Genomic DNA, 27,983 nt, shown 5'->3' on the forward strand with positions numbered 1-27,983 from the left:
GGTATACCCAGACGGGGGTCCCGTGCTCACTACGCCACTGGAGTCAGGCTATCCTGGCTGAAGAGGGGTGAAACCCCGAAACCGGTCCTAGGATGCTTGATTCCGGTTCAGGGAAGACATGGCTTGGCAGTTCGGGCTGGACTTTTCCCATGAGGCACAGGGTCAAGACTGATTTGCATATGGCCATGTCTGAACTGGAGTGGCGTGGTGAGCAATATAATAATGGATTAAACCCAGATCTGTGACTGGGGGTGAATGTTTTGCCAATGTGCAACATTCCGTCCATCATCTTGTGTGTTTTGCTAATCTCCCTATGTGGGAACGGTATGCCCAGACGTGGGTTCCGTGCTCACTACACCACTGGAGTCAAGCTATCATGGCTGAAGAGGGGTGAAACCCTGAAACTGGTGCTAGGATGCTTGATTCCGGTTCAGGTAAGACATGGCTTGGCAGTTCGGGCTGGACTTTTCCTATGAGGCACAGGGTCAAGACTGATTTGCATATGGCCATGTCTGAACTGGAGTGGCGTGGTGAGCAATATAATAATGGATTAAACCCAGATCTGTGACTGGGGGTGAATGTTTTGCCAATGTGCAACATTCCGTCCATCATCTTGTGTGTTTTGCTGTTCTCCCTATGTGGGAAGGGTATGCCCAGACGTGGGTCCCGTGCTCACTACGCCACTGGAGTCAAGCTATACTGGCTGAAGAGGGGTGAAACCCCGAAACCGGTCCTAGGATGCTTGATTCCGGTTCAGGGAAGACATGGCTTGGCAGATCGGGCTGGACTGTTCCCATGAGGAACAGGGTCAAGACTGATTTGCATATGTACATGTCTGAACTGGGGTAGCGAGGTGAGCAAAAAAACAATGGTTTAAACCCAGATCTGTGACTGAGGGTGAATGTTTTGCCAATGTGCAACATTTCGTCCATCATCTTTTGTGTTTTGCTGTTTGCCCTATGTGGGAAGGGTATGCCCAGGCGTGGGTCCTGTGCTCACTACGCCACTGGAGTCAATCTATCCTGGCTGAAGAGGGGTGAAACCCCGAAACCGGTATTAGGATGCTTGATTCCGGTTCAGGGAAGACATGGCTTGGCAGTTCGGGCTGGACTGATCCCATGAGGCACAGGGTCAAGACTGATTTGAATATGGCAATGTCTGAACTGGTGTGGCGTGGTGAGCAAAATAACGATGGATTAAACCCAGATCTGTGACTGGGGGTGAATGTTTTGCCAATGTGCAACATTCCGTCCATCATCTTGTGTGTTTTGCTGCTCGCCCTATGTAGGAAGGGTATGCCCAGACGTGGGTCCCGTGCTCACTACTCCACTGGAGTCAAGCTATCCTGGCTGAAGAGGGGTGAAACCCCAAAACCGGTCCTAGGATGCTTGATTCCGGCTCAGGGAAGACATGGCTTGGCAGTTCGGGCTGGACTGTTCCCATGAGGCACAGGGTCAAGACTGATTTGCATATGGCCATGTCTGAAATGGGGTGGCGTGGTGAGCAAAATAACGATGGATGAAACCCAGATCTGTGACTGGGGGTGAATGTTTTGCCAATGTGCAACATTCCGTCCATCATCTTGTGTGTTTTGCTGTTCGCCCTATGTGGGAAGGGTATGCCCAGACGAGGGTCCCGTGCTCACTACGCCACTGGAGTCAAGCTATCCTGGCTGAGGAGGGGTGAAACCCCGAAACCGGTCCTAGGATGCTTGATTTCGGTTAAGGGAAGACATGGCTTGGCAATTCGGGCTGGACTGTTCCCATGAGGCACAGGGTCAAGACTGATTTGCATATGGCCATGTCTGTACTTGGGTGGCTTGGTGAGCAAAATAACGATGGATTAAACCCAGATCTGTGACTGGGGGAGAATGTTTTGCCAATGTGAAACATTCCGTCCATCATCTTGTGTGTTTTGCTATTCGCCCTATGTGGGAAGGGTATACCCAGACGGGGGTCCCGTGCTCACTACGCCACTGGAGTCAGGCTATCCTGGCTGAAGAGGGGTGAAACCCCGAAACCGGTCCTAGGATGCTTGATTCCGGTTCAGGGAAGACATGGCTTGGCAGTTCGGGCTGGACTTTTCCCATGAGGCACAGGGTCAAGACTGATTTGCATATGGCCATGTCTGAACTGGAGTGGCGTGGTGAGCAATATAATAATGGATTAAACCCAGATCTGTGACTGGGGGTGAATGTTTTGCCAATGTGCAACATTCCGTCCATCATCTTGTGTGTTTTGCTGTTCTCCCTATGTGGGAACGGTATGCCCAGACGTGGGTTCCGTGCTCACTACACCACTGGAGTCAAGCTATCATGGCTGAAGAGGGGTGAAACCCCGAAACTGGTGCTAGGATGCTTGATTCCGGTTCAGGTAAGACATGGCTTGGCAGTTCGGGCTGGACTGTTCCCATGAGGAACAGGGTCAAGACTGATTTGCATATGCCCATGTCTGAACTGGGATGGCGTGGTGAGCAAAATACCGATGGATTAAACCCAGATCTGTGACTGGGGTTGAATGTTTTACCAATGTGCAACAACATTCCGTCCATCATCTTGTGTGTTTTGCTGTGCTCCCTATGTGGGAAGGGTATGCCCAGACGTGGGTCCCGTGCTCACTACGCCACTGGAGTCAAGATATACTGGCTGAAGAGGGGTGAAACCCCGAAACCGGTCCTAGGATGCTTGATTCCGGTTCAGGGAAGACATGGCTTGGCAGATCGGGCTGGACTGTTCCCATGAGGAACAGGGTCAAGACTGATTTGCATATGTACATGTCTGAACTGGGGTAGCGAGGTAAGCAAAAAAACAATGGTTTAAACCCAGATCTGTGGCTGAGGGTGAATGTTTTGCCAATGTGCAACATTTCGTCCATCATCTTTTGTGTTTTGCTGTTTGCCCTATGTGGGAAGGGTATGCCCAGGCGTGGGTCCTGTGCTCACTACGCCACTGGAGTCAATCTATCCTGGCTGAAGAGGGGTGAAACCCCGAAACCGGTATTAGGATGCTTGATTCCGGTTCAGGGAAGACATGGCTTGGCAGTTCGGGCTGGACTGATCCCATGAGGCACAGGGTCAAGACTGATTTGAATATGGCAATGTCTGAACTGGGGTGGCGTGGTGAGCAAAATAACGATGGATTAAACCCAGATCTGTGACTGGGGGTGAATGTTTTGCCAATGTGCAACATTCCGTCCATCATCTTGTGTGTTTTGCTGCTCGCCCTATGTAGGAAGGGTATGCCCAGACGTGGGTCCCGTGCTCACTACTCCACTGGAGTCAAGCTATCCTGGCTGAAGAGGGGTGAAACCCCGAAACCGGTCCTAGGATGCTTGATTCCGGCTCAGGGAAGACATGGCTTGGCAGTTCGGGCTGGACTGTTCCCATGAGGCACAGGGTCAAGACTGATTTGCATATGGCCATGTCTGAAATGGGGTGGCGTGGTGAGCAAAATAACGATGGATGAAACCCAGATCTGTGACTGGGGGTGAATGTTTTGCCAATGTGCAACATTCCGTCCATCATCTTGTGTGTTTTGCTGTTCGCCCTATGTGGGAAGGGTATGCCCAGACGAGGGTCCCGTGCTCACTACGCCACTGGAGTCAAGCTATCCTGGCTGAGGAGGGGTGAAACCCCGAAACCGGTCCTAGGATGCTTGATTTCGGTTAAGGGAAGACATGGCTTGGCAATTCGGGCTGGACTGTTCCCATGAGGCACAGGGTCAAGACTGATTTGCATATGGCCATGTCTGTACTTGGGTGGCTTGGTGAGCAAAATAACGATGGATTAAACCCAGATCTGTGACTGGGGGAGAATGTTTTGCCAATGTGAAACATTCCGTCCATCATCTTGTGTGTTTTGCTATTCGCCCTATGTGGGAAGGGTATACCCAGACGGGGGTCCCGTGCTCACTACGCCACTGGAGTCAGGCTATCCTGGCTGAAGAGGGGTGAAACCCCGAAACCGGTCCTAGGATGCTTGATTCCGGTTCAGGGAAGACATGGCTTGGCAGTTCGGGCTGGACTTTTCCCATGAGGCACAGGGTCAAGACTGATTTGCATATGGCCATGTCTGAACTGGAGTGGCGTGGTGAGCAATATAATAATGGATTAAACCCAGATCTGTGACTGGGGGTGAATGTTTTGCCAATGTGCAACATTCCGTCCATCATCTTGTGTGTTTTGCTGTTCTCCCTATGTGGGAACGGTATGCCCAGACGTGGGTTCCGTGCTCACTACACCACTGGAGTCAAGCTATCATGGCTGAAGAGGGGTGAAACCCCGAAACTGGTGCTAGGATGCTTGATTCCGGTTCAGGTAAGACATGGCTTGGCAGTTCGGGCTGGACTGTTCCCATGAGGAACAGGGTCAAGATTGATTTGCATATGCCCATGTCTGAACTGGGATGGCGTGGTGAGCAAAATACCGATGGATTAAACCCAGATCTGTGACTGGGGTTGAATGTTTTACCAATGTGCAACAACATTCCGTCCATCATCTTGTGTGTTTTACTGTGCTCCCTATGTGGGAAGGGTAAGCCCAGACGTGGGTCCCGTGCTCACTACGCCACTGGAGTCAAGCTATACTGGCTGAAGAGGGGTGAAACCCCGAAACCGGTCCTAGGATGCTTGATTCCGGTTCAGGGAAGACATGGCTTGGCAGATCGGGCTGGACTGTTCCCATGAGGAACAGGGTCAAGACTGATTTGCATATGTACATGTCTGAACTGGGGTAGCGAGGTGAGCAAAAAAACAATGGTTAAAACCCAGATCTGTGACTGAGGGTGAATGTTTTGCCAATGTGCAACATTTTGTCCATCATCTTTTGTGTTTTGCTGTTTGCCCTATGTGGGAAGGGTATGCCCAGGCGTGGGTCCTGTGCTCACTACGCCACTGGAGTCAATCTATCCTGGCTGAAGAGGGGTGAAACCCCGAAACCGGTATTAGGATGCTTGATTCCGGTTCAGGGAAGACATGGCTTGGCAGTTCGGGCTGGACTGATCCCATGAGGCACAGGGTCAAGACTGATTTGAATATGGCAATGTCTGAACTGGGGTGGCGTGGTGAGCAAAATAACGATGGATTAAACCCAGATCTGTGACTGGGGGTGAATGTTTTGCCAATGTGCAACATTCCGTCCATCATCTTGTGTGTTTTGCTGCTCGCCCTATGTAGGAAGGGTATGCCCAGACGTGGGTCTCGTGCTCACTACGCCACTGGAGTCAAGCTATCCTGGCTGAAGAGGGGTGAAACCCCGAAACCGGTTCTAGGATGCTTGATTCCGTTCAGGGAAGACATGGATTGGCAGTTCGGGCTGGACTGTTCCCATAAGGCACAGGGTCAAGACTGATTTGCATATGGCCATGTCTGAACTGGGGTGGCGTGGTGAGCACAATAACGATGGATTAAACCCAGATCTGTGACTGGGGGTGAATGTTTTGCCAATGTGCAACATTCTGTCCATCATCTTGTGTGTTTTCCTATTCGTCGTATGTGGGAAGGGTATGCCCCGACATGGGCCCCGTGCTCACTACGCCACTGGAGTTAAGCTATCCTGGCTGAAGAGGGGTGGAACACCGAAACGGGTCCTAGAATGCTTGATTCCGTTCAGGGAAGACATGGCTTGGCAGTTCGGGCTGGACTGTTCCCATGAGGCACAGGGTCAAGACTGATTTCCATATGGCCATGTCTGAACTGGGGTGGCGTGGTGAGCAAAATAACGATGGATTAAACCCAGATCTGTGACTGGGGGTGAATGTTTTGCCAATGTGCAACATTCCGTCCATCATCTTGTGTGTTTCGCTGCTCAACCTATGTGGGAAGGGTATGCCCAGACGTGGGTCCCGTGCTCACTACTCCACTGGAGTCAAGCTATCCTGGCTGAAGAGGGGTGACACCCCGAAACCGGTCCTAGGATGCTTGATTCCGGTTCAGGGAAGACATGGCTTGGCAGTTCGGGCTGGACTTTTCCCATGAGGCACAGGGTCAAGACTGATTTGCATATGGCCATGTCTGAACTGGGGTGGCGTGGTGAGCAAAATAATGATGGATTAAACGCAGATCTGTGACTGGGGGTGAATGTTTTGCCAATGTGCAACATTCCGTCCATCATCTTGTGTGTTTTGCTGTTCTCCCTATGTGGGAACGGTATGCCCAGACGTGGGTTCCGTGCTCACTACACCACTGGAGTCAAGCTATCATGGCTGAAGAGGGGTGAAACCCCGAAACCGGTGCTAGGATGCTTGATTCCGGTTCAGGGAAGACATGGCTTGGCAGTTCGGGCTGGACTGTTCCCATGAGGCACAGGATCAAGACTGATTTGCATATGCCCATGTCTGAACTGGGATGGCGTGGTGAGCAAAATAACGATGTATTAAACCCAGATCTGTGACTCGGGGTGAATGTTTTGCCAATGTGCAACATTCCGTCCATCATCTTGTGTGTTTTGCTGTTCGCCCTATGTGGGAAGGGTAAGCCCAGACATGGGTCCTGTGCTCACTACGCCACTGGAGTTAAGCTATCCTGGCTGAAGAGGGGTGAAACCCCGAAACCGGTCCTAGGATGCTTGATTCCGGTTCAGGGAAGACATGGCTTGGCAGTTCGGGCTTGACTGTTCCCATAAGGCACATGGTCAAGATTGATTTGCATATGGCCATGCATGAACTGGGTGGCGTGGTGAGCAAAATAACGATGGATTAAACCCAGATCTGTGACTGGGGTTGAATGTTTTACCAATGTGCAACAACATTCCGTCCATCATCTTGTGTGTTTTGCTGTGCTCCCTATGTGGGAAGGGTATGCCCAGACATGGGTCCCCTACTCACTATGCCACTGGAGTCAAGCTATCATGGCTGAAGAGAGGTGAATCCCCGAAACCGGTCCTAGGATGCTTGATTCCTGTTCAGGGAAGACATGGCTTGGCAGTTCGGGCTGGACTGTTCCCATGAGACACAGGGTCAAGACTGATTTGCATATGGCCATGTCTGAACTGGGGTGGCGTGTTGAGCAAAATAATGATGGATTAAACCCAGATCTGTGACTGCGGGTGAATGTTTTGCCAATATGCAACATTCCGTCCATCATCTTGTGTGTTTTGCTGTTATCCCTATGTGGGAACGGTATGCCCAGACGTGGGTTCCGTGCTCACTACGCCACTGGAGTCAAGCTATCATGGCTGAAGAGGGGTGAAACCCCGAAACCGGTCCTAGGATGCTTGATTCCGGTTTAGGGAAGACATGGCTTGGCAGTTCGGGCTGGACTGTTCCCATGAGGCACAGGGTCAAGACTGATTTGCATATGGCCATGTCTGAACTGGGGTGGCGTGGTGAGCAAAATAACGATGGATTAAACTCATATCTGTGTCTGGGGGTGAATGTTTTGCCAATGTGCAACATTCCGTCCATCCTCTTGTGTGTTTTGCTGTTTGCCCTATGTGGGAAGGGTATGCCCAGACGTGGGTCCTGTGCTCACTACGCCACTGGAGTCAAGCTATCCTGGCTGAAGAGGGGTGAAACCCCGAAACCGGTCCTAGGATGCTTGATTCCGTTCAGGGAAGACATGGATTGGCAGTTCGGCCTGGACTGTTCCCATGAGGCACAGGGTCAAGACTGATTTCCATATGGCCATGTCTGAACTGGGGTGGCGTGGTGAGCAAAATAACGATGGATTAAACCCAGATCTGTGGGCTGGGGGTGAATGTTTTGCCAATGTGCAACATTCCATCCATCATCTTGTGTGTTTCGCTGCTCGCCCTATGTGGGAAGGGTATGCCCAGATGTGGGTCCCGTGCTCACTACTCCACTGGAGTCAAGCTATCCTGGCTGAAGAGGGGTGAAACCCCGAAACCGGTCCTAGGATGCTTGATTCCGGCTCAGGGAAGACATGGCTTGGCAGTTCGGGCTGGACTGTTCCCATGAGGCACAGGGTCAAGACTGATTTGCATATGGCCATGTCTGAAATGGGGTGGCGTGGTGAGCAAAACAACGATGGATGAAACCCAGATCTGTGACTGGGGGTGAATGTTTTGCCAATGTGCAACATTCCGTCCATCATCTTGTGTGTTTTGCTGTTCGCCCTATGTGGGAAGGGTATGCCCAGACGAGGGTCCCGTGCTCACTACGCCACTGGAGTCAAGCTATCCTGGCTGAGGAGGGATGAAACCCCGAAACCGGTCCTAGGATGCTTGATTTCGGTTAAGGGAAGACATGGCTTGGCAGTTCGGGCTGGACTGTTCCCATGAGGCACAGGGTCAAGACTGATTTGCATATGGCCATGTCTGTACTTGGGTGGCTTGGTGAGCAAAATAACGATGGATTAAACCCAGATCTGTGACTGGGGGAGAATGTTTTGCCAATGTGAAACATTCCGTCCATCATCTTGTGTGTTTTCCTATTCGTCGTATGTGGGAAGGGTATGCCCCGTCATGGGCCCCGTGCTCACTAAGCCTCTGGAGTTAAGCTATCCTGGCTGAAGAGGGGTGGAACACCGAAACGGGTCCTAGAATGCTTGATTCCGTTCAGGGAAGACATGGCTTGGCAGTTCGGGCTGGACTGTTCCCATGAGGCACAGGGTCAAGACTGATTTCCATATGGCCATGTCTGAACTGGGGTGGCGTGGTGAGCAAAATAACGATGGATTAAACCCAGATCTGTGACTGGGGGTGAATGTTTTGCCAATGTGCAACATTCCGTCCATCATCTTGTGTGTTTCGCTGCTCAACCTATGTGGGAAGGGTATGCCCAGACGTGGGTCCCGTGCTCACTACTCCACTGGAGTCAAGCTATCCTGGCTGAAGAGGGGTGACACCCCGAAACCGGTCCTAGGATGCTTGATTCCGGTTCAGGGAAGACATGGCTTGGCAGTTCGGGCTGGACTTTTCCCATGAGGCACAGGGTCAAGACTGATTTGCATATGGCCATGTCTGAACTAGGGTGGCGTGGTGAGCAAAATAATGATGGATTAAACGCAGATCTGTGACTGGGGGTGAATGTTTTGCCAATGTGCAACATTCCGTCCATCATCTTGTGTGTTTTGCTGTTCTCCCTATGTGGGAACGGTATGCCCAGACGTGGGTTCCGTGCTCACTACACCACTGGAGTCAAGCTATCATGGCTGAAGAGGGGTGAAACCCCGAAACCGGTGCTAGGATGCTTGATTCCGGTTCAGGGAAGACATGGCTTGGCAGTTCGGGCTGGACTGTTCCCATGAGGCACAGGATCAAGACTGATTTGCATATGCCCATGTCTGAACTGGGATGGCGTGGTGAGCAAAATAACGATGTATTAAACCCAGATCTGTGACTCGGGGTGAATGTTTTGCCAATGTGCAACATTCCGTCCATCATCTTGTGTGTTTTGCTGTTCGCCCTATGTGGGAAGGGTAAGCCCAGACATGGGTCCTGTGCTCACTACGCCACTGGAGTTAAGCTATCCTGGCTGAAGAGGGGTAAAACCCCGAAACCGGTCCTAGGATGCTTGATTCCGGTTCAGGGAAGACATGGCTTGGCAGTTCGGGCTTGACTGTTCCCATAAGGCACATGGTCAAGATTGATTTGCATATGGCCATGCATGAACTGGGTGGCGTGGTGAGCAAAATAACAATGGATTAAACCCAGATCTGTGACTGGGGTTGAATGTTTTACCAATGTGCAACAACATTCCGTCCATCATCTTGTGTGTTTTGCTGTGCTCCCTATGTGGGAAGGGTATGCCCAGACATGGGTCCCCTACTCAGTATGCCACTGGAGTCAAGCTATCATGGCTGAACAGAGGTGAATCCCCGAAACCGGTCCTAGGATGCTTGATTCCTGTTCAGGGAAGACATGGCTTGGCAGTTCGGGCTGGACTGTTCCCATGAGACACAGGGTCAAGACTGATTTGCATATGGCCATGTCTGAACTGGGGTGGCGTGTTGAGCAAAATAATGATGGATTAAACCCAGATCTGTGACTGCGGGTGAATGCTTTGCCAATATGCAACATTCCGTCCATCATCTTGTGTGTTTTGCTGTTATCCCTATGTGGGAACGGTATGCCCAGACGTGGGTTCCGTGCTCACTACGCCACTGGAGTCAAGCTATTATGGCTGAAGAGGGGTGAAACCCCGAAACCGGTCCTAGGATGCTTGATTCCGGTTTAGGGAAGACATGGCTTGGCAGTTCGGGCTGGACTGTTCCCATGAGGCACAGGGTCAAGACTGATTTGCATATGGCCATGTCTGAACTGGGGTGGCGTGGTGAGCAAAATAATGATGGATTAAACTCATATCTGTGTCTGGGGGTGAATGTTTTGCCAATGTGCAACATTCCGTCCATCATCTTGTGTGTTTTGCTGTTCTCCCTATGTGGGAACGGTATGCCCAGACGTGGGTTCCGTGCTCACTACACCACTGGAGTCAAGCTATCATGGCTGAAGAGGGGTGAAACCCCGAAACCGGTGCTAGGATGCTTGATTCCGGTTCAGGGAAGACATGGCTTGGCAGTTCGGCCTGGACTGTTCCCATGAGGTACAGGATCAAGACTGATTTGCATATGCCCATGTCTGAAAAGGGATGGCGTGGTGAGCAAAATAACGATGGATTAAACCCAGATCTGTGACTGGGGGTGAATGTTTTGCCAATGTGCAACATTCCGTCCATCATCTTGAGTGTTTCGCTGCTCGCCCTATGTTGGAAGGGTATGCCCAGACATGGGTCCCGTGCTCACTACTCCACTGGAGTCAAGCTATCCTGGCTGAAGAGGGGTGAAACCCCGAAACCGGTCCTAGGATGCTTGATTCCGGCTCAGGGAAGACATGGCTTGGCAGTTCGGGCTGGACTGTTCCCATGAGGCACAGGGTCAAGACTGATTTGCATATGGCCATGTCTGAAATGGGGTGGCGTGGTGAGGAAAATAACGATGGATTAAATCCAGATCTGTGTCTGGGGGAGAATGTTTTGCCAATGTGCAACATTCCGTCCATCATTTTGTATGTTTTGCTGTTCACCCTATGTGGGAAGGGTATGCCCAGACGGGGGTCCCGTGCTCACTACACCACTGGAGTCAAGCTATCCTGGCTGAAGAGGGGTGAAACCCCGAAACCGGTCCAAGGATGCTTGATTCCGGTTCAGGGAAGACATGGCTTGGCAGTTCGGACTGGACTGATCCCATGAGGCACAGGGTCAAGACTGATTTGCATATGGCAATGTCTGAACTGGGGTGGCGTGGTGAGCAAAATAACGATGGATTAAACCCAGATCTGTGACTGGGGGTGAATGTTTTGCCAATGTGCAACATTCCGTCCATCATCTTGTGTGTTTTGCTGTTCGCCCTATGTGGGAAGGGTATGCCCAGACGTGGGTCCCTTGCTCACTACGCCACTGGAGTCAAGCTATCCTGGCTGAAGAGGGGTGAAACCCCGAAACCAGTGCTAGGATGCTTGATTCCAGTTCAGGGAAGACATGGCATGGCAGTTCGGGCTGGACTGTTCCCATGAGTCACAGGGTCAAGACTGATTTACATATGGCCATGTCTGAACTGCAGTGGCGTGGTGAGCAAAATGACAATGGATTAAACCCAGATCTGTGACTGGGGGTGAATGTTTTGCCAATGTGCAACATTCCGGCCATCATCTTGTGTGTTTTGCTGTTCACCCTATGCGGGAAGTGTATGCCCAGACGTGGGTCCCTTGCTCACTATGCCACCTGAGTCAAGCTATCCTGGCTGAAGAGGGGTGAAACCCCGAAACCGGTCCTAGGATGCTTGATTCCATTCAGGGATGACATGGATTGGCAGTTCGGGCTGGACTGTTCCCATGAGGCACAGGGTCAAGACTGATTTGCATATGGCCATGTCTGAACTGGGGTGGCGTGGTGAGCAAAATAACGATGGATTAAACCCAGATCTGTGATTTGGGTGAATGTTTTGCCAATGTGCAACATTCCTTCCATCATCTTGTGTGTTTCGCTGCTCGCCCTATGTGGGAAGGGTATGCCCAGACGTGGGTCCCGTGCTCACTACTCCACTGGAGTCAAGCTATCCTTGCTGAAGAGGGATGAAACCCCGAAACCGATCCTAGCATGCTTGATTCTGGCTCAGGGAAGACATGGCTTGGCAGTTCAGGCTGGACTGTTCCCATGAGGCACAGGGTCAAGACTGATTTGCATATGGCCATGTCTGAACTGGGGTGGCGTGGTGAGGAAAATAATGATGGATTAAACCCAGATCTGTGACTGGGGGTGAATGTTTTGCCAATATGCAACATTCCGTCCATCATCTTTTGTGTTTTGCTGTTCTCCCTATGTGGGAACGGTATACCCAGACGTGGGTTCCGTGCTCACTACGCCACTGGAGTCAAGCTATCATGTCTAAAGAGGGGTGAAACCCCGAAACCGGTCCTAGGATGCTTGATTCCGGTTCAGGGAAGACATGGCTTGGCAGTTCGGGCTGGACTGTTCACATGAGGCACAGGATCAAGACTGATTTGCATATGCCCATGTCTGAACTGGGGTGGCGTAGTGAGCAAAATAATGATGGATTAAACCCAGATCTGTGTCTGGGGGTGAATGTTTTACCAATGTGCACCATTCCGTCCATCATCTTGTGTGTTTTGCTGTTCGCCCTATGTGGGAAGGGTATGCCCTGACGGGGGTCCCGTGCTCACTACGCCACTGGAGTCAAGCTATCATGGCTGAAGAGGGGTGAAACCCTGAAACCGGTCCTAGGATGCTTGATTCCGGATCAGGGAAGACATGGCTTGGCAGTTCGGGCTGGACTGTTCCCATGAGGCACTGGATCAAGACTGATTTGCATATGCCCATGTCTGAACTGGGGTGGCGTAGTGAGCAAAATAACGATGGATTAAACCCAGATCTGTGACTGGGGGTGAATGTTTTGCCAATGTGCAACATTACGTCCATCATCTTGTGTGTTTTGCTGTTCGCCCTACGTGGGAAGGGTATGCCCAGACATGGGTACCGTGCTCACTACGCCACTGGAGTTAAGCTATCCTGGCTGAAGAGGGGTGAAACCCTGAAACCGGTCCTAGGATGCTTGATTCCGGATCAGGGAAGACATGGCTTGGCAGTTCGGGCTGGACTGATCCCATGAGGCACAGGGTCCAGACTGATTTGCATATGGCCATGTCTGAACTGGAGTGGCGTGGTGAGCAAAATAACGATGGATTAAACCCAGATCTGTGACTGGGGGTGAATGTTTTGCCAATGTGCAACATTCCGTCCATCATCCTGTGTGTTTTGCTGTTCACCCTATGCGGGAAGGGTATGCCAAGACGTGGGTCCCGTGCTCACTATGCCACTGGAGTCAAGCAATCCTGGCCGAAGACTGGTGAAACCCCGAAACCGGTCCTAGGATGTTTGATTCCATTCAGGGAAGACATGGATTGGCAGTTCGGGCTGGACTGTTCCCATGAGGCACAGGGTCAAGACTGATTTGCATATGGCCATGTCTAAACTGGGGTGGCGTGGTGAGCAAAATAACGATGGATTTAGCCCAGATCTGTCTCTGGGGTTGAATGTTTTGCCAATGTGCAACATTCCGTCCATCATCTTGTGTGTTTTGCTGTTTGCCCTATGTGGGAAGGGTATGCCCAGACGTGGGTCCCGTGCTCACTCATCCACTGGAGTCAAGATATCCTGGCTGAAGAGGGGGGAAACCCCGAAACCGGTCCTAGGATGCTTGATTCCGTTCAGGAAAGACATGGATTGGCAGTTCGGGCTGGACTGTTCCCATGAGGCACAGGGTCAAGACTGATTTGCATATGGCCATGTCTGAACTGGGGTGGCGTGGTGAGCAAAATAACGATGGATTAAACCCAGATCTGTGACTGGGGGTGAATGTTTAGCCAATGTGCAACATTCCGTCCATCATCTTGTGTGTTTTTTGCTGTTCGCCCTATGTGGGAAGTGTATGCCCCGACATGGGTCCCGTGCTCACTACGCCACTGAAGTTAAGCTATCCTGGCTGAAGAGGGGTGAAACCCTGAAACCGGTCCTAGAATGCTTGATTCCATTCAGGGAAGACATGGCTTGGCAGTTCGGGCTGGACTGTTCCCATGAGGCACAGGGTCAAGACTGATTTCCATATGGCCATGTCTGAACTGGGGTGGCGTGGTGAGCAAAATAACGATGGATTAAACCCAGATCTGTGACTGGGGGTGAATGTTTTGCCAATGTGCAACATTCCGTCTATCATCTTGAGTGTTTCGCTGCTCGCCCTATGTGGGAAGGGAATGCCCAGACATGGGTCCCGTGCTCACTACTCCACTGGAGTCAAGCTATCCTGGCTGAAGAGGGGTGAAACCCCGAAACCGGTCCTAGGATGCTTGATTCCGGCTCAGAGAAGACATGGCTTGGCAGTTCGGGCTGTACTGTTCCCATGAGGCACAGGGTCAAGACTGATTTGCATATGGCCATGTCTGAAATGGGGTGGCGTGGTGAGGAAAATAACGATGGATTAAATCCAGATCTGTGTCTGGGGGAGAATGTTTTGCCAATGTGCAACATTCCGTCCATCATTTTGTGTGTTTTGCTGTTCACCCTATGTGGGAAGGGTATGCCCAGACGGGGGTCCCGTGCTCACTACACCACTGGAGTCAAGCTATCCTGGCTGAAGAGGGGTGAAACCCCGAAACCGGTCCAAGGATGCTTGATTCCGGTTCAGGGAAGATATGGCTTGGCAGTTCGGGCTGGACTGTTCCCATGAGGCACAGGGTCAAGACTGATTTGCATATGGCCATGTCTGAACTGGGGTGGCGTGGTGAGTAAAATAACGATGGATGAAATCCAGATCTGTGACTGGGGGAGAATGTTTTGCCAATGTGCAACATTCCGTCCAGCATCTCGTGTGTTTTGCTGTTCGCCCAATGTGGGAAGGGTATGCCCAGATGGGGGTCCCGTGCTTACTACGCCACTGGAGTCAAGCTATCCTGGCTGAAGAGGGGTGAAACCCCGAAACCGGTCCTAGGATGCTTGATTCTGGTTCACGGTAGACATGGCTTGGCAGTTCGGGCTGGACTGTTCCCATGAGGCACAGGGTCAAGACTGATTTGCATATGGCCATGTCTGAACTGGGGTGGCGTGGTGAGCAAAATAATGATGGATTAAACCCAGATCTGTGACAGGGGGTGAATGTTTTGCCAATATGCAACATTCCGTCCATCATCTTGTGTGTTTTGCTGTTCTCCCTATGTGGGAACGGTATACCCAGACGTGGGTTCCGTGCTCACTACGCCACTGGAGTCAAGCTATCATGTCTAAAGAGGGGTGAAACCCCGAAACCGGTCCTAGGATGCTTGATTCCGGTTCAGGGAAGACATGGCTTGGCAGTTCGGGCTGGACTGTTCACATGAGGCACAGGATCAAGACTGATTTGCATATGCCCATGTCTGAACTGGGGTGGCGTAGTGAGCAAAATAATGATGGATTAAACCCAGATCTGTGTCTGGGGGTGAATGTTTTGCCAATGTGCACCATTCCGTCCATCATCTTGTGTGTTTTGCTGTTCACCCTATGTGGGAAGGGTATGCCCTGACGGGGGTCCCGTGCTCACTACGCCACTGGAGTCAAGCTATCATGGCTGAAGAGGGGTGAAACCCTGAAACCGGTCCTAGGATGCTTGGATCCGGTTCAGGGAGGACATGGCTTGGCAGTTCGGGCTGGACTGTTCCCATGAGGCACTGGATCAAGACTGATTTGCATATGCCTATGTCTGAACTGGGGTGGCGTAGTGAGCAAAATAACGATGGATTAAACCCAGATCTGTGACTGGGGGTGAATGTTTTGCCAATGTGCAACATTCCGTCCATCATCCTGTGTGTTTTGCTGTTCACCCTATGCGGGAAGGGTATGCCAAGACGTGGGTCCCGTGCTCACTATGCCACTGGAGTCAAGCAATCCTGGCCAAAGACGGGTGAAACCCCGAAACCGGTCCTAGGATGCTTGATTCCATTCAGGGAAGACATGGATTGGCAGTTCGGGCTGGACTGTTCCCATGAGGCACAGGGTCAAGACTGATTTGCATATGGCCATGTCTAAACTGGGGTGGCGTGGTGAGCAAAATAACGATGGATTTAGCCCAGATCTGTGTCTGGGGTTGAATGTTTTGCCAATGTGCAACATTCCGTCCATCATCTTGTGTGTTTTGCTGTTTGCCCTATGTGGGAAGGGTATGCCCAGACGTGGGTCCCGTGCTCACTCATCCACTGGAGTCAAGATATCCTGGCTGAAGAGGGGGGAAACCCCGAAACCGGTCCTAGGATGCTTGATTCCGTTCAGGGAAGACATGGATTGGCAGTTCGGGCTGGACTGTTCCCATGATGCACAGGGTCAAGACTGATTTGCATATGGCCATGTCTGAACTGGGGTGGCGTGGTGAGCAAAATAACGATGGATTAAACCCAGATCTGTGACTGGGGGTGAATGTTTAGCCAATGTGCAACATTCCGTCCATCATCTTGTGTGTTTTGCTGTTCGCCCTATGTGGGAAGTGTATGCCCCGACATGGGTCCCGTGCTCACTACGCCACTGAAGTTAAGCTATCCTGGCTGAAGAGGGGTGAAACCCTGAAACCGGTCCTAGAATGCTTGATTCCGTTCAGGGAAGACATGGCTTGGCAGTTCGGGCTGGACTGTTCCCATGAGGCACAGGGTCAAGACTGATTTCCATATGGCCATGTCTGAACTGGGGTGGCGTGGTGAGCAAAATAACGATGGATTAAACCCAGATCTGTGACTGGGGGTGAATGTTTTGCCAATGTGCAACATTCCGTCCATCATCTTGAGTGTTTCGCTGCTCGCCCTATGTGGGAAGGGTATGCCCAGACATGGGTCCCGTGCTCACTACTCCACTGGAGTCAAGCTATCCTGGCTGAAGAGGGGTGAAACCCCGAAACCGGTCCTAGGATGCTTGATTCCGGCTCAGGGAAGACATGGCTTGGCAGTTCGGGCTGGACTGTTCCCATGAGGCACAGGGTCAAGACTGATTTGCATATGGCCATGTCTGAAATGGGGTGGCGTGGTGAGGAAAATAACGATGGATTAAATCCAGATCTGTGTCCGGGGGAGAATGTTTTGCCAATGTGCAACATTCCGTCCATCATTTTGTGTGTTTTGCTGTTCACCCTATGTGGGAAGGGTATGCCCAGACGGGGGTCCCGTGCTCACTACACCACTGGAGTCAAGCTATCCTGGCTGAAGAGGGGTGAAACCCCGAAACCGGTCCAAGGATGCTTGATTCCGGTTCAGGGAAGATATGGCTTGGCAGTTCGGGCTGGACTGTTCCCATGAGGCACAGGATCAAGACTGATTTGCATATGCCCATGTCTGAACTGGGGTGGCGTGGTGAGCAAAATAACGATGGATTAAACCCAGATCTGTGACTGGGGGTGAATGTTTTGCCAATGTGCAACATTCTGTCCATCATCTTGTGTGTTTTGCTGTTCTCCCTATGTGGGAACGGTATGCCCAGACATGGGTTCCGTGCTCACTATGCCACTGGAGTCAAGCTATCCTGCCTGAAGAGGGGTGAAACCCCGAAACCGGTCCTAGGATGCTTGATTCTGGTTCAGGGAATACATGGCTTGGCAGTTCGGGCTGGACTGTTCCCATGAGGCACAGGGTCAAGACTGATTTGCATATGGCCATATCTGAGCTGGGGAGGAGTGGTGAGCAAAATAACGATGGATTATACCCAGATCTGTGACTGGGGGTGAATGTTTTGCCAATGTGCAACATTCCGTCCATCATCTTGTGTGTTTTGCTGTTCGCCCTATGTGGGAAGGGTATGCCCAGGCGTGGGTCCCGTGCTCACTACGCCACTGGCGATAATCTATCCTGGCTGAAGAGGGGTGAAATCCCGAAAAGGGTCTTAGGATGCTTGATTCCGGTTCAGGGAAGACATGGCTTGGCAGTTCGGACTGGACTGATCCCATGAGGCACAGGGTCAAGACTGATTTGCATATGGCAATGTCTGAACTGGGGTGGCGTGGTGAGCAAAATAACGATGGATTAAACCCAGATCTGTGACTGGGGTGAATGTTTTGCCAATGTGCAACATTCCGTCCATCATCTTGTGTGTTTTGCTGTTCGCCCTATGTGGGAAGGGTATGCCCAGACGTGGGTCCCTGGCTCACTACGCCACTGGAGTCAAGCTATCCTGGCTGAAGAGGGGTGAAACCCCGAAACCAGTGCTAGGATGCTTGATTCCAGTTCAGGGAAGACATGGCATGGCAGTTCGGGCTGGACTGTTCCCATGAGTCACAGGGTCAAGACTGATTTGCATATGGCCATGTCTGAACTGCAGTGGCGTGGTGAGCAAAATGACAATGGATTAAACCCAGATCTGTGACTGGGGGTGAATGTTTTGCCAATGTGCAACATTCCGGCCATCATCTTGTGTGTTTTGCTGTTCACCCTATGCGGGAAGTGTATGCCCAGACGTGGGTCCCTTGCTCACTATGCCACTGGAGTCAAGCTATCCTGGCTGAGGAGGGGTGAAACCCCGAAACCGGTCCTAGGATGCTTGATTCCATTCAGGGATGACATGGCTTGGCAGTTCGGGCTGGACTGTTCCCATAAGGCACAGGGTCAAGATTGATTTGCATATGGCCATGTCTGAACTGGGTGGCGTGGTAAGAAAAATAACGATGGATTAAACCCAGATCTGTGACTGGGGTTGAATGTTTTGCCAATGTGCAACAACATTCCGTCCATCATCTTGTGTGTTTTGCTGTTCGCCCTATGTGGGAAGGGTATGCCCCGACATGGGTCCCCTACTCACTACGCCACTGGAGTCAAGCTATCATGGCTGAAGAGAGGTGAATCCCCGAAACCGGTCCTAGGATGCTTGATTCCGGTTCAGGGAAGACATGGCTTGGCAGTTCGGGCTGGACTGTTCCCATGAGACACAGGGTCAAGACTGATTTGCATATGGCCATGTCTGAACTGGGGTGGCGTGCTGAGCAAAATAATGATGGATTAAACCCAGATCTGTGACTGGGGGTGAATGTTTTGCCAATGTGCAACATTCCGTCCATCATCTTGTGTGTTTTGCTGTTCTCCCTATGTGGGAACGGTATGCCCAGACGTGGGTTCCCATGCTCACTACGCCACTGGAGTTAAGCTATCCTGGCTGAAGAGGGGTGAAACCCCGAAACCGGTCCTAGGATGCTTGATTCCGGCTCAGAGAATACATGCCTTGGCAGTTCGGGCTGGACTGTTCCCATGAGGCACAGGGTCAAGACTGATTTGCATGTGGCCATTTCTGAACTGGGGAGGCGTGGTGAGCAAAATAAGGATGGATTATACCCAGATCTGTGACTGGGGGTGAATGTTTTACCAATGTGCAACATTCTGTCCATCATCTTGTGTGTTTTGCTGTGCGCCCTATGTGGGAAGGGTATGCCCAGACGTGGGTCCCGTGCTCACTACGCCACTGGAGTCAAGCTATACTGGCTGAAGAGGGGTGAAACCCCGAAACCGGTCCTAGGATGCTTGATTCCGGTTCAGGGAAGACATGGCTTGGCAGATCGGGCTGGACTGTTCCCATGAGGAGCAGGGTCAAGACTGATTTGCATATGTACATGTCTGAACTGGGGTGGCGAGGTGAGCAAAAAAACAATGGTTTAAACCCAGATCTGTGACTGGGGGTGAATGTTTTGCCAATGTGCAACATTTCGTCCATCATCTTGTGTGTTTTGCTGTTTGCCCTATGTGGGAAAGGTATGCCCAGGCGTGGGTCCCGTGCTCACTACGCCACTGGAGTCAATCTATCCTGGCTGAAGAGGGGTGAAACCCCGAAACCGGTATTAGGATGCTTGATTCCGGTTCAGGGAAGACATGGCTTGGCAGTTCGGGCTGGACTGATCCCATGAGGCACAGGGTCAAGACTGATTTGAATATGGCAATGTCTGAACTGGGGTGGCGTGGTGAGCAAAATAACGATGGATTAAACCCAGATCTGTGACTGGGGGTGAATGTTTTGCCAATGTGCAACATTCCGTCCATCATCTTGTGTGTTTTGCTGCTCGCCCTATGTAGGAAGGGTATGCCCAGACGTGGGTCTCGTGCTCACTACGCCACTGGAGTCAAGCTATCCTGGCTGAAGAGGGGTGAAACCCCGAAACCGGTTCTAGGATGCTTGATTCCGTTCAGGGAAGACATGGATTGGCAGTTCGGGCTGGACTGTTCCCATGAGTCACAGGGTCAAGACTGATTTGCATATGTACATGTCTGAACTGGGGTGGCGAGGTGAGCAAAAAAACAATGGTTTAAACCCAGATCTGTGACTGGGGGTGAATGTTTTGCCAATGTGCAACATTCCATCCATCATCTTGTGTGTTTCGCTGCTCAACCTATGTGGGAAGGGTATGCCCAGACGTGGGTCCAGTGCTCACTACTCCACTGGATTCAAGCTATCCTGGCTGAAGAGGGGTGACACCCCGAAACAGGTCCTAGGATGCTTGATTCCGGTTGAGGGAAGACATGGCTTGGCAGTTCGGGCTGGACTTTTCCCATGAGGCACAGGGTCAAGACTGATTTTCATATGGCCATGTCTGAACTGGGGTGGCATGGTGAGCAAAATAATGATGGATTAAACCCAGATCTGTGACTGGGGGTGAATGTTTTGCCAATGTGCAACATTCCGTCCATCATCTTGTGTGTTTTGCTGTTCTCCCTATGTGGGAACGGTATGCCCAGACGTGGGTTCCGTGCTCACTACACCACTGGAGTCAAGCTATCATGGCTGAAGAGGGGTGAAACCCCGAAACCGGTGCTAGGATGCTTGATTCCGGTTCAGGGAAGACATGGCTTGGCAGTTCGGGCTGGACTGTTCCCATGAGGTACAGGATCAAGACTGATTTGCATATGCCCATGTCTGAAAAGGGATGGAGTGGTGAGCAAAATAACGATGGATTAAACCCAGATCTGTGACTGGGGGTGAATGTTTTGCCAATGTGCAACATTCCGTCCATCATCTTGAGTGTTTCGCTGCTCGCCCTATGTTGGAAGGGTATGCCCAGACATGGGTCCCGTGCTCACTACTCCACTGGAGTCAAGCTATCCTGGCTGAAGAGGGGTGAAACCCCGAAACCGGTCCTAGGATGCTTGATTCCGGCTCAGGGAAGACATGGCTTGGCAGTTCGGGCTGGACTGTTCCCATGAGGCACAGGGTCAAGACTGATTTGCATATGGCCATGTCTGAAATGGGGTGGCGTGGTGAGGAAAATAACGATGGATTAAATCCAGATCTGTGTCTGGGGGAGAATGTTTTGCCAATGTGCAACATTCCGTCCATCATTTTGTATGTTTTGCTGTTCACCCTATGTGGGAAGGGTATGCCCAGACGGGGGTCCCGTGCTCACTACACCACTGGAGTCAAGCTATCCTGGCTGAAGAGGGGTGAAACCCCGAAACCGGTCCAAGGATGCTTGATTCCGGTTCAGGGAAGACATGGCTTGGCAGTTCGGACTGGACTGATCCCATGAGGCACAGGGTCAAGACTGATTTGCATATGGCAATGTCTGAACTGGGGTGGCGTGGTGAGCAAAATAACGATGGATTAAACCCAGATCTGTGACTGGGGGTGAATGTTTTGCCAATGTGCAACATTCCGTCCATCATCTTGTGTGTTTTGCTGTTCGCCCTATGTGGGAAGGGTATGCCCAGACGTGGGTCCCTTGCTCACTACGCCACTGGAGTCAAGCTATCCTGGCTGAAGAGGGGTGAAACCCCGAAACCAGTGCTAGGATGCTTGATTCCAGTTCAGGGAAGACATGGCATGGCAGTTCGGGCTGGACTGTTCCCATGAGTCACAGGGTCAAGACTGATTTACATATGGCCATGTCTGAACTGCAGTGGCGTGGTGAGCAAAATGACAATGGATTAAACCCAGATCTGTGACTGGGGGTGAATGTTTTGCCAATGTGCAACATTCCGGCCATCATCTTGTGTGTTTTGCTGTTCACCCTATGCGGGAAGTGTATGCCCAGACGTGGGTCCCTTGCTCACTATGCCACCTGAGTCAAGCTATCCTGGCTGAAGAGGGGTGAAACCCCGAAACCGGTCCTAGGATGCTTGATTCCATTCAGGGATGACATGGATTGGCAGTTCGGGCTGGACTGTTCCCATGAGGCACAGGGTCAAGACTGATTTGCATATGGCCATGTCTGAACTGGGGTGGCGTGGTGAGCAAAATAACGATGGATTAAACCCAGATCTGTGATTTGGGTGAATGTTTTGCCAATGTGCAACATTCCTTCCATCATCTTGTGTGTTTCGCTGCTCGCCCTATGTGGGAAGGGTATGCCCAGACGTGGGTCCCGTGCTCACTACTCCACTGGAGTCAAGCTATCCTTGCTGAAGAGGGATGAAACCCCGAAACCGATCCTAGCATGCTTGATTCTGGCTCAGGGAAGACATGGCTTGGCAGTTCAGGCTGGACTGTTCCCATGAGGCACAGGGTCAAGACTGATTTGCATATGGCCATGTCTGAACTGGGGTGGCGTGGTGAGGAAAATAATGATGGATTAAACCCAGATCTGTGACTGGGGGTGAATGTTTTGCCAATATGCAACATTCCGTCCATCATCTTTTGTGTTTTGCTGTTCTCCCTATGTGGGAACGGTATACCCAGACGTGGGTTCCGTGCTCACTACGCCACTGGAGTCAAGCTATCATGTCTAAAGAGGGGTGAAACCCCGAAACCGGTCCTAGGATGCTTGATTCCGGTTCAGGGAAGACATGGCTTGGCAGTTCGGGCTGGACTGTTCACATGAGGCACAGGATCAAGACTGATTTGCATATGCCCATGTCTGAACTGGGGTGGCGTAGTGAGCAAAATAATGATGGATTAAACCCAGATCTGTGTCTGGGGGTGAATGTTTTACCAATGTGCACCATTCCGTCCATCATCTTGTGTGTTTTGCTGTTCGCCCTATGTGGGAAGGGTATGCCCTGACGGGGGTCCCGTGCTCACTACGCCACTGGAGTCAAGCTATCATGGCTGAAGAGGGGTGAAACCCTGAAACCGGTCCTAGGATGCTTGATTCCGGATCAGGGAAGACATGGCTTGGCAGTTCGGGCTGGACTGTTCCCATGAGGCACTGGATCAAGACTGATTTGCATATGCCCATGTCTGAACTGGGGTGGCGTAGTGAGCAAAATAACGATGGATTAAACCCAGATCTGTGACTGGGGGTGAATGTTTTGCCAATGTGCAACATTCCGTCCATCATCTTGTGTGTTTTGCTGTTCGCCCTACGTGGGAAGGGTATGCCCAGACATGGGTACCGTGCTCACTACGCCACTGGAGTTAAGCTATCCTGGCTGAAGAGGGGTGAAACCCTGAAACCGGTCCTAGGATGCTTGATTCCGGATCAGGGAAGACATGGCTTGGCAGTTCGGGCTGGACTGATCCCATGAGGCACAGGGTCCAGACTGATTTGCATATGGCCATGTCTGAACTGGAGTGGCGTGGTGAGCAAAATAACGATGGATTAAACCCAGATCTGTGACTGGGGGTGAATGTTTTGCCAATGTGCAACATTCCGTCCATCATCCTGTGTGTTTTGCTGTTCACCCTATGCGGGAAGGGTATGCCAAGACGTGGGTCCCGTGCTCACTATGCCACTGGAGTCAAGCAATCCTGGCCGAAGACTGGTGAAACCCCGAAACCGGTCCTAGGATGTTTGATTCCATTCAGGGAAGACATGGATTGGCAGTTCGGGCTGGACTGTTCCCATGAGGCACAGGGTCAAGACTGATTTGCATATGGCCATGTCTAAACTGGGGTGGCGTGGTGAGCAAAATAACGATGGATTTAGCCCAGATCTGTCTCTGGGGTTGAATGTTTTGCCAATGTGCAACATTCCGTCCATCATCTTGTGTGTTTTGCTGTTTGCCCTATGTGGGAAGGGTATGCCCAGACGTGGGTCCCGTGCTCACTCATCCACTGGAGTCAAGATATCCTGGCTGAAGAGGGGGGAAACCCCGAAACCGGTCCTAGGATGCTTGATTCCGTTCAGGGAAGACATGGATTGGCAGTTCGGGCTGGACTGTTCCCATGAGGCACAGGGTCAAGACTGATTTGCATATGGCCATGTCTGAACTGGGGTGGCGTGGTGAGCAAAATAACGATGGATTAAACCCAGATCTGTGACTGGGGGTGAATGTTTAGCCAATGTGCAACATTCCGTCCATCATCTTGTGTGTTTTTTGCTGTTCGCCCTATGTGGGAAGTGTATGCCCCGACATGGGTCCCGTGCTCACTACGCCACTGAAGTTAAGCTATCCTGGCTGAAGAGGGGTGAAACCCTGAAACCGGTCCTAGAATGCTTGATTCCATTCAGGGAAGACATGGCTTGGCAGTTCGGGCTGGACTGTTCCCATGAGGCACAGGGTCAAGACTGATTTCCATATGGCCATGTCTGAACTGGGGTGGCGTGGTGAGCAAAATAACGATGGATTAAACCCAGATCTGTGACTGGGGGTGAATGTTTTGCCAATGTGCAACATTCCGTCCATCATCTTGAGTGTTTCGCTGCTCGCCCTATGTGGGAAGGGAATGCCCAGACATGGGTCCCGTGCTCACTACTCCACTGGAGTCAAGCTATCCTGGCTGAAGAGGGGTGAAACCCCGAAACCGGTCCTAGGATGCTTGATTCCGGCTCAGGGAAGACATGGCTTGGCAGTTCGGGCTGTACTGTTCCCATGAGGCACAGGGTCAAGACTGATTTGCATATGGCCATGTCTGAAATGGGGTGGCGTGGTGAGGAAAATAACGATGGATTAAATCCAGATCTGTGTCTGGGGGAGAATGTTTTGCCAATGTGCAACATTCCGTCCATCATTTTGTGTGTTTTGCTGTTCACCCTATGTGGGAAGGGTATGCCCAGACGGGGGTCCCGTGCTCACTACACCACTGGAGTCAAGCTATCCTGGCTGAAGAGGGGTGAAACCCTGAAACCGGTCCAAGGATGCTTGATTCCGGTTCAGGGAAGATATGGCTTGGCAGTTCGGGCTGGACTGTTCCCATGAGGCACAGGGTCAAGACTGATTTGCATATGGCCATGTCTGAACTGGGGTGGCGTGGTGAGTAAAATAACGATGGATGAAATCCAGATCTGTGACTGGGGGAGAATGTTTTGCCAATGTGCAACATTCCGTCCAGCATCTCGTGTGTTTTGCTGTTCGCCCAATGTGGGAAGGGTATGCCCAGATGGGGGTCCCGTGCTTACTACGCCACTGGAGTCAAGCTATCCTGGCTGAAGAGGGGTGAAACCCCGAAACCGGTCCTAGGATGCTTGATTCTGGTTCACGGTAGACATGGCTTGGCAGTTCGGGCTGGACTGTTCCCATGAGGCACAGGGTCAAGACTGATTTGCATATGGCCATGTCTGAACTGGGGTGGCGTGGTGAGCAAAATAATGATGGATTAAACCCAGATCTGTGACAGGGGGTGAATGTTTTGCCAATATGCAACATTCCGTCCATCATCTTGTGTGTTTTGCTGTTCTCCCTATGTGGGAACGGTATACCCAGACGTGGGTTCCGTGCTCACTACGCCACTGGAGTCAAGCTATCATGTCTAAAGAGGGGTGAAACCCCGAAACCGGTCCTAGGATGCTTGATTCCGGTTCAGGGAAGACATGGCTTGGCAGTTCGGGCTGGACTGTTCACATGAGGCACAGGATCAAGACTGATTTGCATATGCCCATGTCTGAACTGGGGTGGCGTAGTGAGCAAAATAATGATGGATTAAACCCAGATCTGTGTCTGGGGGTGAATGTTTTGCCAATGTGCACCATTCCGTCCATCATCTTGTGTGTTTTGCTGTTCGCCCTATGTGGGAAGGGTATGCCCTGACGGGGGTCCCGTGCTCACTACGCCACTGGAGTCAAGCTATCATGGCTGAAGAGGGGTGAAACCCTGAAACCGGTCCTAGGATGCTTGGATCCGGTTCAGGGAGGACATGGCTTGGCAGTTCGGGCTGGACTGTTCCCATGAGGCACTGGATCAAGACTGATTTGCATATGCCTATGTCTGAACTGGGGTGGCGTAGTGAGCAAAATAACGATGGATTAAACCCAGATCTGTGACTGGGGGTGAATGTTTTGCCAATGTGCAACATTCCGTCCATCATCTTGTGTGTTTTGCTGTTCGCCCTACATGGGAAGGGTATGCCCAGACATGGGTACCGTGCTCACTACGCCACTGGAGTTAAGCTATCCTGGCTGAAGAGGGGTGAAACCCTGAAACCGGTCCTAGGATGCTTGATTCCGGATCAGGGAAGACATGGCTTGGCAGTTCGGGCTGGACTGATCCCATGAGGCACAGGGTCAAGACTGATTTGCATATGGCCATGTCTGAACTGGAGTGGCGTGGTGAGCAAAATAACGATGGATTAAACCCAGATCTGTGACTGGGGGTGAATGTTTTGCCAATGTGCAACATTCCGTCCATCATCCTGTGTGTTTTGCTGTTCACCCTATGCGGGAAGGGTATGCCAAGACGTGGGTCCCGTGCTCACTATGCCACTGGAGTCAAGCAATCCTGGCCAAAGACGGGTGAAACCCCGAAACCGGTCCTAGGATGCTTGATTCCATTCAGGGAAGACATGGATTGGCAGTTCGGGCTGGACTGTTCCCATGAGGCACAGGGTCAAGACTGATTTGCATATGGCCATGTCTAAACTGGGGTGGCGTGGTGAGCAAAATAACGATGGATTTAGCCCAGATCTGTGTCTGGGGTTGAATGTTTTGCCAATGTGCAACATTCCGTCCATCATCTTGTGTGTTTTGCTGTTTGCCCTATGTGGGAAGGGTATGCCCAGACGTGGGTCCCGTGCTCACTCATCCACTGGAGTCAAGATATCCTGGCTGAAGAGGGGGGAAACCCCGAAACCGGTCCTAGGATGCTTGATTCCGTTCAGGGAAGACATGGATTGGCAGTTCGGGCTGGACTGTTCCCATGATGCACAGGGTCAAGACTGATTTGCATATGGCCATGTCTGAACTGGGGTGGCGTGGTGAGCAAAATAACGATGGATTAAACCCAGATCTGTGACTGGGGGTGAATGTTTAGCCAATGTGCAACATTCCGTCCATCATCTTGTGTGTTTTGCTGTTCGCCCTATGTGGGAAGTGTATGCCCCGACATGGGTCCCGTGCTCACTACGCCACTGAAGTTAAGCTATCCTGGCTGAAGAGGGGTGAAACCCTGAAACCGGTCCTAGAATGCTTGATTCCGTTCAGGGAAGACATGGCTTGGCAGTTCGGGCTGGACTGTTCCCATGAGGCACAGGGTCAAGACTGATTTCCATATGGCCATGTCTGAACTGGGGTGGCGTGGTGAGCAAAATAACGATGGATTAAACCCAGATCTGTGACTGGGGGTGAATGTTTTGCCAATGTGCAACATTCCGTCCATCATCTTGAGTGTTTCGCTGCTCGCCCTATGTGGGAAGGGTATGCCCAGACATGGGTCCCGTGCTCACTACTCCACTGGAGTCAAGCTATCCTGGCTGAAGAGGGGTGAAACCCCGAAACCGGTCCTAGGATGCTTGATTCCGGCTCAGGGAAGACATGGCTTGGCAGTTCGGGCTGGACTGTTCCCATGAGGCACAGGGTCAAGACTGATTTGCATATGGCCATGTCTGAAATGGGGTGGCGTGGTGAGGAAAATAACGATGGATTAAATCCAGATCTGTGTCCGGGGGAGAATGTTTTGCCAATGTGCAACATTCCGTCCATCATTTTGTGTGTTTTGCTGTTCACCCTATGTGGGAAGGGTATGCCCAGACGGGGGTCCCGTGCTCACTACACCACTGGAGTCAAGCTATCCTGGCTGAAGAGGGGTGAAACCCCGAAACCGGTCCAAGGATGCTTGATTCCGGTTCAGGGAAGATATGGCTTGGCAGTTCGGGCTGGACTGTTCCCATGAGGCACAGGATCAAGACTGATTTGCATATGCCCATGTCTGAACTGGGGTGGCGTGGTG

This window comes from Triturus cristatus, chromosome 1_1, assembly GCF_964204655.1.
Source record: "Triturus cristatus chromosome 1_1, aTriCri1.1, whole genome shotgun sequence".
In the NCBI taxonomy this organism is placed as follows: domain Eukaryota; kingdom Metazoa; phylum Chordata; class Amphibia; order Caudata; family Salamandridae; genus Triturus; species Triturus cristatus.